Below are 12,369 nucleotides of genomic sequence, written 5' to 3'. Positions count from 1 at the left end.
TACAGGGATGAAGGTGAACATTTTCATACGTACACATTGGAAACGATCAAAGAAATGACGCGTATGGTGAATCCTGATTTCAAGTTTGACTTTGAAGAAGAATTGAATGCATTCGACATCAACCACCAGCCTGAACATGAGTATAAGTATGTTGAGGATGCTGACATGTACGACAGGGTTGAGGTTGAGGATTGAACAGATGATGAAAGTGTTAGTGAAGATACTTCTCAGTTGCCTACGCTGATGGAGTTCTTTACAGAAGAGAATAGAGATGAGTTGAGAAGAAAGGTCGCTGGGATCTTAAAAGATAAAAACTTTGATGGCACTCCCAAAGACATGGAAAAGGGAGAACGGAAAAAGTGGTTTAAAGATAGTCACGAGAGGAAGTTTAAAAGACCGTTGAAGTACTATTAACGAGATCGAAGTGTGTCGCTCGGTGATATCATTAGCTGGGGTTTTCTGCCTCATGTTAATGCATATGCAATTAGGAGAGAGTGCGGGGTGCAATACTTTGAACGTTTATATGACATAATGTCATTACCATGGTGGGATGTGGAGGAGCTGTCTAAAGTTAGAACTCTAGGGTATCCAGTTCGTAAGAATGATATTCCGATGTGGGGGTATATCAAGTTTGAATTGTTGAAAGAGTTTCGACAATCGAAACCGCATTACCCTAAGAGAGTGCAGAGGTTAAATCCGGAAACAGGGGTTGAAGAAACAATACTTAATGTGAAAAAGCCGAAGACAATGAAGACTATCCCAGTGCCACCAATGGAGCAGGATTTCTACAAAGGATTCTTGGGCTGGGTATATAGTTACATTTCGACTGAGGCCGTCATTACTTATCGAGCAGGAAGTGAATTAAGAGAGATGCATGTGTATGACCCGATGTGGTTAGTAAACTGCTCAGCGAAGGATATTGAATGTCTATTCATAAACAAGATTCACTATCAGGCTGAAGATAAAGAGCAGGCCATGCAGTTTCAACGTGTTGCTACTCTTTGCTTTCAGAAAGGTATAAACTCTGAAAGTAAATGGAAGTCATCTTGGTGGTCACTCGACGAGAGGATGAAGAGGAAAGCTGAACGTGAACGTCGAAAGCTTGAAGAAAAGAGAGGAAAGTGGATGAACATTCAAGCTGAAGAAGAGAAGAAAAGAAAGAAAGAGAACGACAGGCTGAGGAACGTGCTTAGGAAGAAGCCAAAGCCTAGAGATGAATCATTCAAGTCTCTCTGAAGACCCGAAGACAAGACTGAAGACTGCGGCTGTATCCAAGGGGGAGTTTGTTGGTGCACGAATGTCTAAAGCCTGCGTCTTAGTCTTAGTTGTTCATGTATAGGGTCTAGGAATGTTAATTATGTAAAGTATAAGGGGTTGATATGTAAATGTTTGGTTTTAATGTTCTGATTTCGCCCCAAATGATAATGTGTCATTTGGAGCGAAATCACATCCTTCTGATTTCGCCCCAATTGACACATAGTCATTAGGAGCGAAATCTCACCCCTATAAATAGTAATCGTGTTTTTCTCATTTGTACGTGCATGTTTACTGTGTAGCCGAACTGCTGCTCGACTTTTTCGTGAAAGATTAATGAGAAAACCAGTTTAAAGTGATCTGCTTCTGTTACTACTCAATTTCTACTTTGATTCATGCTGTTTGTGTATTTCCGCTGCATAAACAGTAGTAGCTAGCTCAGATTGACTCACTCGACTATCAATAACGGTCCTACAGTTTAGTTGTTTTGTTATTTTGGGATTGAGTATTTTCATGTTTATTGGTAATGGGCATTTTTATAGGGAGTGAATTGGGTTTTTGCGGTGTTGGTTCGACTTTGGGTCCTACCTTCCGGTTTCTTAAGTTGATTACATTTACTTGGGCTTTTGGGTTTGTTTCGGTGTTACTAGGTAAGGCTCATTGTGGTCTCTCGGCGAAATTTTGGGCAAGTTGGCTTATTTGTTTTTCTATATTTTGCATGCTAGCCCGTTGGTTTCTAATTTTGGCTTCAGTTTGTAGGAACCTTTCCGAGGACTTTTTATCGGATTCGGAGAAAAGGCAAGTGATGAGGTCCTCAAGCCTTTCTCTTCCTCCTTGCTGTTGTGGTTGGAAGCCTTATTGCTCATTTCGGGGTTGTTGTTGAAAGTTAGATCGTTGATTTTGAGTTTGTTGGTTATTACCCCACCCCCCTAATTCCCTCCAACTAAAGTTGGGATGATTTCGCCACTCGGGAGTGAAAGAGTTACTTGCAGCTCCCGGTGGTCATGGCCGGTTATTTAGGTAATTTACCACTTCTGTTTGTTTTTCTAAGTCTTTCATACAACGCCAGTTTTCATGGGGGCCACCGCATCCTTCGCAAGCCATTACCGAAGTCATCTTGTTTAATTCAAGTTTCTTTATTTTTGAAGTTAAGGCTTCGATTTGAGCTTGCAAAGAAGTGGTGTCCACTTTGTGGGCACCGGGGCTACGGATTTTGATCCCCTAGGAGTGTGCCATTGAAAACTACTCTGAGAAATTTCTTAAATTTGATTATAAATTTCCTCGGGGCGCCGATTCCCAAAGAGCCCCCGGAAGGAATCAAGGATTCGCCTTGTGTGGTAAGAATCCATTGTAGAAAGTGGACACTTGTTGCTAACGTTCAAGTTTGTGATGTGGGCATTTACTCAATAGCTCCTTGAACCATTCCCATGTCTCATACAATGATTCCCCGTCGTCATGAAAGTAGGAGTTAATCTCGGTCATGAGTTTGGCGGTTTTAGCGGTAGGGAAATATTTGTAGAGAAACTTTTGGGCAAGTTCATCCCAAGTGTGCATGGACCCACTTGGGAGGGTGTTTAGTCAAGCTTTTGCTCGGTCTTTAAGGGAAAAAAAGGGAACACACGGAGCCGGATAGCGTCGCTGGAGGATCGTTGATCCGAAAGGTGTCACATGTTTCCAAAAAGTTGGTAATATGTAAATGAGGATCTTCATTGGGTAGGCCATGAAAAGTGATGGAATTTGGGAGCACTTGGATTAAGTGTGGTCAAAGCTCAAAGTTATTAACATCGACATTAGGAGGGTTAATAGTGGCTCCAAGATTACCGATCGTAGGCCATAGGTAATCTATGAGAGTGCGTTGATCTATGAGCGAGTTCATCAAGTGGCACTTTTATGTCTTTGTCAGAGTTGGAGGTCATGCACCAGACTATATCTCTTGCGAATTATACAGAGTTGCGTGATTTTCTGTGAACAAAAACAAAAAATATGCCTGATCAGAAGAGTAGCACGGCCCCGTGCTTGTGTCGGCACGGCCCCGTGCAGTCCAGAAAAAGTTTCTGAAGTCAGGTTCCTAGATACTGGAAGTTTGACATGGGCTCGTGCTCCTTTAACACGGCCCCGTGTCTCTGTTACAGTAACAAGAAAAATAGCTCTTCCCAAATACTGTACATGTGACACGACCCCGTGTTGATTGAACACGGCCCTGTGTTATTCCCGCGGAGAGAAGAAAAATGGGAAAAAAAGAAGAAAAACTTAAAAAGAAAAGATAGGAATGATTAGGCCGTTAATTTTAAGCTTTCTCAAAATCCTTGTGTCTCCAACAACGATGCCAAAAACTTAACTTGTTAGGGTGTGGGTATAAATTTTTTGAAATATTTTAAGCACTTTTTACTCGCAAATCAAGCTTTAAATTTATAAAACACGATACAATACTATCACTCTAGACACATAGGGCAAGTGCACCCATCGTGGACGTAGTATAGTGATGGTAAGATACCAAGGTCGTCCAAGGGCACAAGAGATTTTAGTACCGGCTTATCGTTAACGTCTAATCTAACCAAATTTTGATAAAAGTCTTTGAAAGTTTTAAAAGATAAACTAGAAACTAAAAAATGTAAATATAAGGAAAAAATAGACAAGAAAGAATCACTTGGTTCCGACTCCTTTTTTATGTATCCTTTGATGATTTCCGCACTTTGGGCTTTGTAAGAGATTATCTTAGTTATAGTGGTAGGCCCCTCTTGTGAAGGCGACGTTACCCGCAACCTATTGGTTTGAGTCAGGAGGGATACAGTCCCGCAAGGTCAGATTATTGAAAGATAATTAAATAAGTTATTAATGCGAAAAGTGGTAAGCCCCTCTTGTGAAGGTGACGTTACCATCAGCCTATTGGTCTGAGTCAGCAGGGATACAGTCCAGCAAGGCCGGGTTATTGTTTTAATAGTAGTGTATAAATAAGGGATTACAAGCTGTTCTTACTTCCCCCAATTTGATGCTATCTGCCTCAAGGGAAGTCCTAAAAAGCTTGAATCAGGTCCTCACAGGATCTATACACTGAACGAGGCAAGAATTTTACCCAAACACCCTTCTAACCCCCTTCCATGAAGTTAACATGCTTCATACAGACCGTAAAGACACGGATGAGTGAATCAACAAAACACGAAGAAATGATTAAATAAAGTTCACCTTCAATATAAAAAACTAGTTATTAAAGTCAATAATACATACCCAAATAAAAAGTTGCCAAATATTGGAAATCAAAATTAATACATAAAAGATTTTCCATCACCAAGTGATGTAAGAGATTTATCCAAGCATGGCCTTTGTTTGACAAGAACTCTTACGATCGATCTTGGATCCCAAGACTACTACACACTCTAAAAGATGAAAGATGGATGATGGTGGTGGGTGTAGTGGTGGTGGACTGATGGCAAGTGTGAGAGAAGTGGTTTGCCAAGAGATCGTCTATAAGTGAGCCAAGCAGCTCTATTTATAGTTGGAAACAGGAGACTCACACGGCCCCGTCCTAGTGGGCACGGCCTCGTGTCCTTCATTTTCTCAATCTTCATTTAATGCTCTATCAGCTCTTCTTCACACACAGCCCCGTGTGTCAATGACACGGCCCAGTGTCTTTTGTACTTGTTGTATGAACCCAAATTTACGAATCTGAGAGCTGACCATGGCTCGTGCTTAGGTGACACGGCCCCGCGTCCCTTGTTGTTTACTATTTGTCTTTTTCTGCAGGGAATATTGACTGGGGCACGGCCCATACCTTGCAGGTACGGCCTCGTGTCTAAGCTTCTTTTTTGTTATTTTTGTTGTTTTGGATGTAGATGGGGGTTCGACAGGTCGTGTCAATCCTTCTTTGTATTTGTGTTGGTTTCTGCTGCTAATTTGTTCCTTTTGTTCGTTTAAGCTCTTTTGATCCTGTAAATTAAAAGTAAACAAAGAAACATGCTTTTTCCAACATTAGTACCAAAAAAGGGTTGATTTTATGTCTTGTTTGATGTAATTTATATGTTGCATTTTACGCACATCAGCCGTCCAAGAACCCCCACCACCCATATCTCTAACCATGCCCATATGGAAAAAAACACAAAGGTGGCTCTTAAGTAGCTTGCGGTGTTGCAAGTATGCGAAGTGCTCCATTAAAGCGCCACATTGTGCCCATCGCCCACGCCACGAGCGAGTGGGTGAGTAGGGTCCCCACTAGTTTTGCCTATAGGTAAACAATGTATAAGGAGTGCTCATCCTTATAAACTACTTCTAGTTTTGTTATCTCACCTATCTGGAATAAGTTGACAAAGCTTAATCAATTCTTCTCATCCATGGTTGTTCCAACGATACAACTTTGAGCATCAATCTCTCATTCATCTTCGCTCCGTTTTGGACATGGTTTGGTTCGTTGTGATCCTATCGCATGGTAGAACACAAACCCACAAATGAATATTTATACAACGAATATAAATATATTTCTCTATGTTCAAAATTAGTGAAAAACTCATTTTCACTAACATTTTCCCCACATATTAAATATAAATCCAGTGGTGAGGTTGACATATATAAAGCTAGACTAGTTGCTAAAGGATATAATCGATGGGAATGTATTGATTTGATGGAACATTTTCCTCCCATTGTAAAAATGGTTGAAGTTGACATGTTTACGAGTGTGTACGGATTTTCAATATATTTTTAAGTACTTTTTTCTCTTTTATCAAGCTTTAAATTTATAAAACATGATATAAACTATCACTCTCTACAACACACTAGTGCAAGTGCACCCATCGTTGGTGTAGTATAATGATGATAAGATGCCGTGGTTATCCAAGGACACAAGAGCTTTTAATACCAGAATATCATCGACGTCTACTCTAACCAAATTTTGAGAGAAGATTTTTAAATAAATAAAATATAAATAAACTAAATAAATAAAAGAACTGATAGACAAGATAGAATCCGACTCATCATTTATGTATCCTTTGATGATTTCTGCGCTTTGAGTTTTTTAAGAGATTATCTTAGTTATAGTGGCATGTCCCTCATTTGGAGGCAACACTAACCTCAGCCATATTGGTCTGAGTCAGTAGGGATACAGTCCCGCAAGGCCGGATTATTGAAGGATAATTAAGTAAGTTATTAATGCAAAAATGTGGCATGTCCCTCTTTTGAAGGCAACGCTATCCTCGGACATATTGGTCTGAGTCAGCAAGGATACAGTCCCGCAAGGCTGGTTTAAAGTTTTAATAGTAGTTTATTTATAAGGGATTCAAGTCGTTCTTACTTCCCTTAGTTCGACTAGTTGCTAATGATGCCAATACCCATAAAACCTTAGCCGAGCACGATATCCTTCTAAGAAACCAACAGTCTGTTCTCTTAGATCTTCAACGTACAGTAGAAGACATTGTTAGGAGATTAAAAGAAGAGGAATGGCTGCTTATCAGAGTTCATTAGTAAAGGAAGCGGTGATCAAAGAAGAAGTAGAATTGGAGAATCCCTTAGTGTGATGTTTGGTGTAGAGGAAGAGATGGAAGAGCAGGTTTTGTCATGGGAGGATGAATTCCGAGGAAAGTTAGAGGGTTTGCTGGAGTATGGTGAAGTAGGGGAGTGTGACCTAAAAGGAGATATAGCAATCTTAGAGGCCCTACTAGAAGGTAAACCCGTGATGGTGATCGAACCCACACCATATGAAGAAACTAAGTGTGGGGGATCATCCTGAAGAAGTGGTGGAAGAGGAAGAACACCACAAATGGCCCTTGGTAATTTTAACAAATGAACAAAAATATCAAAACCGTGGGAGAACGCAAGAAAAAAAAAGGATCGGAATTGGTTGCGGATCGAGGGTTGGCACAAGAAGAAGGATGAGTCTTTGAACTTCAAACACGACATGTCGTCTCGATATATGCCACACATCCGTTAAATGCCAGGTAAGTTTAAGTTTTGGTGGTCTGATCCGTTTCAAAATTTTAAAACATTTTATAATTCCCCCATTAAATATTTATTTGTTTATGAGGAATAGGTGGAATTAAACAGGTTGGATATGGTCCAGGTCAAAGAAAAACCTCTTGATTAAATTCAAGTGTGGGTAGGTTTCGTGGAGTTTGTATAGAGTCGTAATTTTAGTTTTTATATATTCGTTAGTGTTTCGAGTAGGTTTTTTTAGATTCGATATTGCTCGGGTTTTGCTTTGTTTTTGTATGTGCAGGTCTGAATCGTACCACCCGTAGTTAATCTCTATTCGGGTGATTTTGGAGCTGCTTATTATGTGCATATGCAAATCCCGAGCATGTCAGTTTGTCAGAATAGCCGATCGCGAATGAAATGCTATACGATCGAGCTGGATTAGACGAGGGTGTTTGTAGCTTACGTGATTATAAAACCAGCTAAGTCCTTTCCGATTTTGCCCTTGTTTTTTATTTCTTATATTTTTAGTTTTTTAGTCGGTTTCTATTCCTACATTGAGGGCAATGTAGACTTTAAGTATGGGGATGAGAAACTGTCATTTAAGTCTGTATATTGAGTTCTTTGAGTCATAAAATTTTGAAAAATACAAAAAAAATAGAAAAATCTAAAATCCAATAAAAAATGAAAAATTAGAAAATGTCCTTGATTTAGAGTTTGCAAATAAATACGGAAAATGATAGCATATTTAGGTATGTTTGGTTTTCAAATAATAATAATATGAGTATAATATGTTAAGCATGTGTCTGATTTGGGATATGTGGGTAGGCTCTGCCGGTTTTTAGGTTCCCTTGAGCTAAAATAGTTAACATGTTAGGATACCGGTGGGTACTCATCTAGGAGAAATAGAGAAGCCGAAACCGCCAATAATAGTATAAAGAATACCGTTATAAGCTAAAAGTCTTAGAATTTTTTTGCCAAAAGAAAAAAACTGTGCAACATTGAATATTGAGCTAGATTGATATAAAAGACGAGGCCTATGTAATCCCTAATGGGGATGGTGAATCTGATTTAGATTGCCTCTAGGTTGAGAAAAAGAAAAAAATGCAAAAATGTCGAAGCTCACGTTGTCACTCTCGGGTATGATGATTCTGGTTGAGACAGCCTGTGGGTTAGGTATGCAAAAGTCTAGTGCTCATGAATGAAAAAAAAAAGAGAGAGAAAGAAAAGTTTGATTTGAAATTCTTTGAGTTTTGGTATAAAACGATTAGGAAATAGCCAATTGGTTGGTTGTTGCTTTTATTTCATAAGCTTGAGGCGAGATTAGGTGGAATAGTGACTCTCTAGTGTGAGACCCTAGTGTAACATTCCTATTTTTATATAAGAATTATAGGTTTGGTTAAATTTATTAACCACTAGTAACTAGTTTATTTTTAATATAAATATTCAACCCAAATAGTTTTAAACACTATTTTATGAGTAGGGTTCGCACGGAAAGTGTGTTTTTCCTAGAAAGTCTAGGAAGCGATCTGGTCCATCCGATTGGTGTGTTTAAGGGTTGAGATTAAATCAATGGCAATCTTGTAATATTTGAGTTTAATTAATTGATTGTTTTAAATTAATAAGGGCAATTTTGTCAAATGGCCGTTTTTTTAAATCAATTAGATAACTGCAATCCCTACTTTCATGGGATTTTCCCTCTCTCTCTCTATTATTGATTTGATTTTCTCTCTTTCTCTCTCCAATCCAACCCTAAACATAATAAAACCTGCGATCTCTACTCCCCCTTGCTATTGGCGACGCAAACAGGACCCCAAAAGCATTCAGATTTCGGTTCCAAGGCTTGTTGATACCCCTTTTCTTCACTAGGTATTCATATCTTGTGTTGTGATTAACGTTCTTGAAGTGCATATACGTTTTCGGTCTTAATCTGCTTGTAACTTGGCTGTGTTTTTTCTGTTTTAATTGATGATTGTAGAGAGGCATGTAAAACACAGCGTCAAGAATCTGCTTGCTGTTAAAACACAGCGTCAAGAATCTGCTTGCTGTTAAAACACAGCGTCAAGAATCTGCTTGCTGTTAAAACACAGCGTCAAGAATCTGCTTGCTGTTAAAACACAGCTGTATGAATCTGAATGATAAAACACATTTGTATGAATCTGCTTGCTGTTAAAACACAGCTGTATGAATCTGAATTGCTGTTAAAACACAGTTGTATGAATCTGAATGATAAAACACATTTGTATGAATCTGCTTGCTGTTAAAACACAGTTGTATGAATCTGAATGCTAAAACACAACTGTATGAATCTGCTTGCTGTTAAAACACAACTGTATGAATCTGAATGCTAAAACACAACTGTATGCATCTGCTTGCTGTTAAAACACAACTGTATGAATCTGAATGCTAAAACACAACTGTATGAATCTGCTTGCTGTTAAAACACAGCTGTATGAATCTGAATGTTAAAACACAGTACCAAGAACATGCTGATAGATTCCAGCAAGAAAACGAAGGAATGATTGATATTAAGTAAGATCAAAAATCGAAAACAAAAAATTCCGAAATTTATGGATAGTTAGTTATTGAAGATAATTTCCTAAAATAAAAATAGATTGTGAAAGTACATAAATGCCCTTTTAGATAAAATCCTTCAATGCCACATGTCGCGTTCTTATTGCTTCCTAGACTTTCTAGGAAAAACACACTTTCCACCCAACTCCTACTCCTATTTTATATAGTTGGTTGAAATATTATACCAATTAATTGGCCTATGTATGGGTGACCTGTCTAATAAAAATAAAAGTATATAAAAACTTATATTATTAGACAGGTATATTACAGTTAAGTTGACTGTAAGAAATATGAATTACCTAGACGAGCCTAGTGACCGTATAATAATTAAATTATAAAAATAAATTGTATTTTGAACCTACTCTACTTTAATGAAAGTTGGTTCAAAATGTAGACAAAAATATACTCGTTCTAATAACATCTTTATTATTTTATAAAAAGTTATATTTTATAAGTTATAAGCGCCAAATAAGTAAAGCAGTTAAATTAATTATAATATATAAATAATAATAACTCAAATGAAAAGTTGGACGTGTCCAACCTAATTTTTAGTTGTAGGCTTTCAATCACTACATATACGATTTTTAAAATAAAATAATACTAATAATTAAAAGATAAGCATATAAACTAAAATATCAAATAAACATTCAAATTGAAATTCAAATGAAATGAATTCAATATAGGGACATGTATGTTTTGAAAGAGTACGTGTCACACAAGGATGAAAGATTTTTTTTGAAAGCTTCCTCTTCAAGTAAAAATATGACTATAAATAAATAGTATCCTAACATCAACTTTCCATTTCATCTATTTTCCCTTCATCCCTCTCGCTATCTTATCTTTCTGTATGTCTCTCTAAATTTTTATTTTTACTTTTCTTATTTTCACCTATAATAATAAAGCCATGTTCCGTTTTAAGTATTGTAACTCCTGATCACCGCTACCCTTTCCGATTGATCTGAGTCTCATAACATATGTCAGGACTCTGCTCGACTAAGTTGTTGGGATTCGGTCTCGGGACATCGGGACAAGGTTGAATTAGGAGAATTATACTTAACACGAGTGCATTATATATGTTAAATAGCTCAGAAGTTATACCCAAAATTTATACCAGGAGTCTTTCTAATTGAACCCTAAAGTTACACAGTGGGTCCATTCTCTTTTCTCACCGTTTTATTCTCTTTTTGTGATTTACCCAAAACTATTATTTATTATTCCATTTTGTAAACAACTTTCATCAAAAGTCATACCTATTATTTTATTTACTCAATAGGAAACCCTCGTTAAGACACCCAAGTAATCCTGCACAACTCCTAAAATTTTCAGAATACTCAGAATCAGGATCAGGGACCCTAAAACCCAAGGGGGGATATTCCCTACTCGATAATTATCCACATATTTTGCTAAAAATATAAATTCTGTCGACTCAGCTGAACTCCAAACACACGCAGCAACCATATGAGATAACGTAGGCCATCGCGTCATGCGGCGCCCCTCTAGGGACCCATCGCGTCACGCGAGGGGGTCAATTTTCGGCTATAAATAGCTTGGTTCACAAGCTATTTGTCTGTGTCAAAACCAATTCACAAAAGTGAATTCTCACCACGCAAAATTCAAATTTAAGATATCGGGGTACTGCTACGATACCGGGTATTAACTCGATCGCTGCTACGATTCAATATCCGATAGATTGAAACTATCCAACAGATGTTTAAGTGCTGCCCACATTAAGGCTATACTTTGACATTCGTCGGGATTTCAACTTGAATGTTTGAGTGCTGTCCAAACTCGGGCTATACTCTGTCATTCGTTGTGAATCCGCTGGATGTTTAAGTATCGCACTTTGTCATTAGTTGTGAGGGTTTTAATCTCGTGAGTTTATCGTAAATGCTGTATTAGTTAATTACCTAGTTTTCGTATGCATTATAGTTTAAATTAGATTATCAGGCTTATCAGTAGACTAAACTCTACCCATACACTTACAATCAAAGTAGATGCTAGTTCTCAGAAGAATCTGAATCATGAAGCTTGTTAATTCAATACTGCATGCTTATAATGTGAGTCATTCTCTTTTTATCAACTGTTTTACAAAACTCTAAGTTATTTTCCAAAGTTATAATTACAGGGATTAAGTCTATGTAATCACCAAATTACAGCCGGTATGTGGGGTTTTGTATACATTACTTATTTCCCGTCACCATTGGACAACGTGTTAGCCAAGGGGTGATCTGACCACAGTCACAGACACCATTTGGACAACGAGATAGCCAATGGGTAGTCGAGTGACAAATACTATGGGTAGTTGGTTGATATCAGGAACATTGTAATCACCCTTAATACTGTGAATTATAACAAATGCGTCGTTTTAAGTAAAATGAATGATTCACTCAGTATTTCCCGCTGACAAAACCTTTTTAAAACACGTTTCAGGTAATTACAGTAGATTGGAGTAAGGATTGGATCCGGCACTAAAGGACTTCAAGAAGTGGCTTATTTTATTAATTAACTTAATTAACTCAAACTAAGAAATATTGTTTTTGGGTTTATCCCTTATTAAAAGCTACCTTTGTAAAACATGGAATTTATTCCATCTATTTAATAAATAAAATCTGGTGTTTTTAAACTCTGATATTTTTCCTAACTCAC

This window comes from Helianthus annuus, chromosome 1 (genome assembly GCF_002127325.2).
Source record: "Helianthus annuus cultivar XRQ/B chromosome 1, HanXRQr2.0-SUNRISE, whole genome shotgun sequence".
NCBI classification, from domain to species: Eukaryota; Viridiplantae; Streptophyta; class Magnoliopsida; order Asterales; family Asteraceae; genus Helianthus; species Helianthus annuus.
The sequence above is the reverse complement of the archived record's forward strand: the minus strand, read 5'-3'. Positions refer to the sequence as shown.